The sequence below is a fragment of the Ascaphus truei genome, chromosome 2 (assembly GCF_040206685.1).
Source record: "Ascaphus truei isolate aAscTru1 chromosome 2, aAscTru1.hap1, whole genome shotgun sequence".
Taxonomy (NCBI): Eukaryota; Metazoa; Chordata; class Amphibia; order Anura; family Ascaphidae; genus Ascaphus; species Ascaphus truei.
In genome coordinates, this window is record NC_134484.1 from 56,684,182 (window position 1) to 56,690,181 (window position 6,000).

Sequence of the window (6,000 nt, forward strand, 5' to 3'; positions counted from 1 at the left end):
GGTGAGGGGAAGAGATGGGGGTGTGAGATAGAGGGTGAGTCTCGCAAAGGTTGATGATGAGGGGTGCAGGGGGAGATATGAGGATTAGGGGTGCTGGGGGAGATATATGAAGATGAGGGGTGCTGGGGCAGATATGAGGATGATGATGGGTGCTGGGGGAGATATGAGGATGATGATGGTGCGAGGTGCTGGGGGAGATATAATGATGATTAATTTACTCGTGCGGCACGAATCTGTTTTCCTTGGAGCAGTTCGGCCCTTCTCGCTTTACCAGTTGCGCAGGCCTGAACTAGATGCTGTATTCACTGATTGGCTGCCTCTGTCCACCTCATCTGAACCTGCTTTCATTTCCTAAAAGTTGTAAAAGAGCCATATCAGCTTCATCTAGCTAACCTTTGTTTCCTCATTACATCCCTCTTTCTCCCTATGTTGATCTTTTCCCTATTGAATCTACCTTTTGTTCACCTGGATATGTTTCCTTCTGTAATATCTCACTGAATTGCTACCACTTGCAGTGTTGGGCATATGGATTTTTTTCTGGCTCATTTCACTGCCCCCCTCAACCACACATTCAAGTACCTGGTGTGAAGAGTCCAGTCTTCTGCATTCCTTTATACTGGCAATAACTCTAAAACAAATTTGAGGATGCTACCTGCCTAAGAGGTGACCCTAAATTCCTAAACTCCTCCTACACTTCAGTCCTAGCCAGGGCATTAGTCGATAGGTGGACAATGACATCTACCTCTCCCTCCTGTCATGCTGCCATAACAATTCTCATAATGTGTTCCCTATCCCTCTGAGCTATAGCTCCAGGTAGATACCTTAGCTCCTGCTTTCCCGCACTACCTGCTCCCAAATCTATACAATAGAATCCCACAAAAGAAGATTCCTTTTTTGCTGGAATACCATTTTCACGACTGTGTCCTTCCTATTAATTGCAGAAACCTCTTCCACTGCAGTAGATGCATCTTTAGTACAGCATACGGGGTTTTGTAACGCCTGTATGCCCGGAGACCTGCCCAGTCCCCAGTACTGAGGTGGGTAAGGTTTTAACACTGTTGAGAAAAGGTTAACAGATACTTGCAATGTCCAGGATATCAGAGTTTGGATGGTAATGTCCATGTGCCAGAGTTCAGGGGTAATAGAGAGCAACGTGGTAGAGTCCGTAAGCCAGTGTTCGAGGATAGGAGAGGGCAGCATAGTTGTATCCGAATGCAGGATCCAAAGGCAGGAGAAAGCAGGGTAATCCAATTCAAAGCAGAGTTCAAGCCAGGGAGATCCAAAGGTAAACAGGGACAGGAACCAGCACTGAAAGAGACAGGAGAGCCCAGCATAGAGACTGCACACACAGGGGTCACAAGAAGCTATGCAGAGCAATGAGTTAGAGGACAGACAGGGATTATATAGGAGGGAGCACCAATGGGAGAGAGAGGAGGAGCAGAGGGTTGAGTGAGGGGTTGCAGCGATAGGTCAGAAGGAGTGGGGGAGGAGTCAGGTGAATCAGACAGGGATATGGCTTGCACACTATGAGGGGTGGAACCAGAGCTCAGGGAAGACCTACAAGTGGAGCATGTGCACGCACCCTCTGTAAGGGTTGGATGCGCGCGCACAGTGTGTGCCAGGGAGCGTGAGGAGCGTCGCGCCGTGGGGGCGCTCGCCAAGGACGGCGAGGGGGCAGGAGGAGCGACAGAAGGAGGTAATGTGAGAGGAGAGGGAATAGAGAGGCACCACAAGCAGAGAGTGCCACGGAGGGGATCGGGTGTTTGGGGATTAGTGTGCACCTTGCGGGGAACGCACGTGACAGCTGGGCATGCGTCCGGACAGGCCGCAGAGGAACGGGTGCGGGAGGAGGAAGGGAGAGATGAACGAGGAGGCAGAGGAGAAAGGTTAGAGGCAGGGAGAACAGGGGTGACGGGGACACATTGGGAAGCAGGAATCCCCTGAACCGTCACAGGTTTGCAGTGGCATATATTGTGGAATTTGCCTGCGATTAGACATAGGCAGATTTTTTTTGCTGATTTGGATCCGCCTCGGATCGTCCGGTTCCTTTGGCCCATGAATTTCCATGAATCTGTCTCAAAAAGGGCCGATTTGTCTTTTCCAGATTTCTTTTATCACCGACAATCTAATCCCTGGATTGCTGAATCCACAGATCGGATTGTTAAAATTCACCAGCGGACTGTATCCGATGATGGTTTTGGATTCAACTAAAGGGATTAAAACTGGAACAATCTGCCGAAGGATTTTACACCACAGAACAGATTCTGAATGGATAGCTCATCTCTACCTGCGATCTACAGTACAACCCTCATCCTGCCACAGCCCTTATTTATTTCTTCTTAGGCCTCAGATTTGTTTAACCCATTTCCCTGTCTTTGCTAGGCACTTTTTCTATTTCATTCTGAAAACTTTTGTTGAAGTAGAAATGAGAGAGAACTTTTTAAGTAATTCACTTATTGAATATGATTAGAGCTTGGTAAATCTGCACAGTGGATTATTATAAATAGTGACATACTGTCCATTCTCCACTTAATATTCCAGTGGCAACTGAACTACAGTGCATGTGGTTTCAAAAACCTTGTACATTATTATTATAATGTAATATTTAAAGAATATTCCTGTTGGCCATTAAATAAAACAAAACCCGACTTTTGGATTACCAAACTGGCCACAATTTTGCACTATATAATGAAAAAGTCAGTTTTTAATACAAAAATGTTGGGGGAGCCACTGGAACACATTATACATTCAACCCGAATAGCTAATATACAGTATGTTGCTACTCACAATTTTTAACTTTCACATTCCATAATAAATTACTATATTCATACTGTAATATTAAAAACCATAATCCTTCCATAATACTGGCCATGCAGCAAGCCGCATTTATGTTCTGGTCTGTTCTCTTCCACGATAACCTATTTACTTTTGTGGTCTGATGATTTCACATCACCGGTTTGATCCTTATGCTTTAAGATCAGATGTGCATTGCCAAGTATAAGCGAGAAATTGTCTCTCAAGAGGAAAGATATCGCAGGATTGATCTTGGCTTTGCATTCCAATTTATTGAAAAATCAATGTCCATTTGTGTGACCAACATAAGTGTCTCTCTTTCATATTGATGATTGTTTAGGGATGCCTGATATCACCTAGTGAGCTCACATTTTTTTATGCAGAAGTTCTGTTATTGTATAATGCTCTAATTATTCTATTTTCTAAATTAGATTTCAACCATTCTGACTCATTTTGTTTTTATTTAAACGTCCTTCAATGTGCAGTTTTTCCATATTAAAAAAACTTTCTGAATGTTTCATCCCATTCATCAGTCATATTGGTTTAGGTCTGTTAAAGCAACAATCACCATAAAAAAATAATAATAAAATAATTATATATATATATATATATATATATATATATATATATATATATATATATATATATATATATATATTACCTGCATCTGAACCCTGAGGCCAGGCCTTACTTTCCTGATCTCTGCTGACCCAACGTTTCCCAAAATATTTTTAGTTTCTAGAGATCAGAGAAGGACAACCTTTTAAAGCATTTGGCTACCATGTCTAAGAGTTTTAAAATGTATCATACACATCTGTGTATTTTTTCTAAAGGTTATCATTTAATATTTCAAGCATGTCACTGCCAATATTTCGCTATGGAATGGCTGGCTCTTTGAAAACTTAACAGTGATGAGAAACAACTGGATTTTTGGGGAATCTATTTACTATTGGGTAAGATCTACTGTAGCCAGCATGGTATTCACAAGTTCAACCGGATTCACTAGGAGAATCTAGACTGAAGTACAGATTGCTATTACAGTATGTTATTGACCTGTATTTCTAATTCTCAACTAACATACAGTACTGTTACCAGAATTTTGCACATTATAATATGTGTTACTTAATCATTAACATTGGTATCTAAGATACAGTACTGTATGTACCCCACTGTACAATGGAAAATGCTTGACTGTGACCCTCCAATGTCAACACAAAAGTCAAACTGAAATAAACCCTTTCAGATCATGTATCTACATTATACAGTATGTCATTTGATGCAGGATGGCTACCTGTTTGATTCCCAGATCAGATGGCTCAATATGCAAGATATCTGATCCAGGCTAACATGATGGTATAAATCTGAGATCATAGTTTATCTGGTTACATCACTTTTAATGTACATATTCTGTATTCCATTTCAGGAACAAACTTAATCTACATTTACTAACAGTTAGTATAATGACATCTGCAGACAGGGTATTGTGCTCTTGAGTATTTTTTAGGTATTGGCCCACAACAACAAAGTGGGATTGGACCTCTATGAATTTACGATGCATGTGAAATAACTTATATTTACTACACAAGAGAGGTGCACAGCCATGCTATTGTTATGTGGTTGTGATGTTAAATAACTTCATTCTGATTAATTAATTCTAGGGTTCAAATTAGTGCTGCATTTTTAGGGAAGATACAATTGATCATTTAAACAACATTTTGTGATATACCCCCTGTAATTTTGTATTCTGTTTCTTAATATAAAAACTTTAAAAATATGGGTTGCGAAATAAGTAAGATGTTTAGGATACCACTTATTTTACAAAATAAAGGGAATTATACTTAAAGCAAACATTTAACTGTTTTGGTTTCTTTAGTATGGTTATACGAATGTGTGGGTTATGCCAATAAAAGGGGTTTTCCTCACCATTATCCATCCCTCCTCTCCCAGTTGGAAAACTAACCAGGAAAAAGAAGGAAGAGGATACAAACTATGCACAGCACAGCACAATATAGCACACAGCAGCATGAGTCAAATGGAGCAGATACAGACTTACTTAGGTTACAAAGTAATGTTAGCAATAATGTATAAATACTTTAGTAAAACCACGCGGATTAAATCCGTCCCATCTGTTTCTTTCTTTTATTCATACAGTATTGGTATATTTAATTTATTTATTTATAAAAATGTTTTTCAAGGAAGTAATACATTGAGCGTTACCTCTCGTTTTTAAGTATGTCCTGGGCACATAGTTAAGACAAATACTGTAATACATGGTTGCAAATACAGTTACATAAGTAAACAGGGTTATACATTATATACCAGACATGGCATGCACAGTTAGAGATAATATATATTATAGGCGTATGTAACAGTTACAGACCAGACTAAAATGTGAGACAGCTTTAGTTTTGAAAGAACTTAGACTGGTGGCGGCTGTGAGAGTCTCCGGTAGAATGTTCCAGTTTTGGGGTGCACGGTAAGAGAAGGAGGAGCGGCCGGATATACAGTATAGTATATATACCAATATGAACAAAGGAAAGAAGCAGGTGGGACGGGTTAAATCTGGGTGATTTTACTAATCATGTATAATGCACAATTCCCCCAAAAATTATTTTTGGAGTTTCACTCTTGATTATGACACTTGGTACAAGAGCAACATAGATTTTTCTTTATTTTTATTCATATTCAAGATATTTTGAGAGCCCAAAGTCCTACAGTCATTATGCTTTGATTAAGAGCACAGTTTCTCCCGCTTAGGGCCCTGTGTAGGTAGCTCCGATAAGCTCGCTGCCATATCAATCGGGTTGGTACAGTATGTTCCTACCTCATGGTTTGACCTGTGTGTTATCATGGTATTCAGAAAGATTTCTCGTAAGCCAGTTACCTTTCGGTAGAAAAATGCCATGCCTATCGACTTAGCAGTTTCTTTTTCTAAGATCTGCGGGTGCGATCTGCCTGTATTCTGTAAGAATTGCATCTCCCTGCACAGCTTTTACAGGCGATTGCCCTGTTTAAAAAAAAAAAAAAAAATTATTATCACAGTCTCTGAACCTGAACCGCATTAATTTCAGCCCCAGAGACCCCCTGCTTCCCGAGTTACAAGCCTCGATATGGGGTGCCGGTATCTCTGCAAAGTTTAAATGTCCTGGGCACGTGACACAAGCGAATTAAACTTGCCGGTTCTGAAATTAATGAAGTTCAGCTCCA

At 40.5% G+C, this 6,000-nt stretch overlaps 1 long non-coding RNA gene across 1 annotated transcript in view; it reads right to left on the minus strand.

Moving 5' to 3' along the window:
* Nucleotides 1-5,789, minus strand: part of LOC142478356 (uncharacterized) — a 52,203-nt gene extending 46,414 nt beyond the window's left edge. Inside the window, exon 1 of the long non-coding RNA XR_012793103.1 lies at nt 5,678-5,789. This is a non-coding gene — a long non-coding RNA (uncharacterized LOC142478356). The remainder of the gene's footprint in view (nt 1-5,677) is intronic.
* Nucleotides 5,790-6,000: the final 211 nt, after the last annotated feature.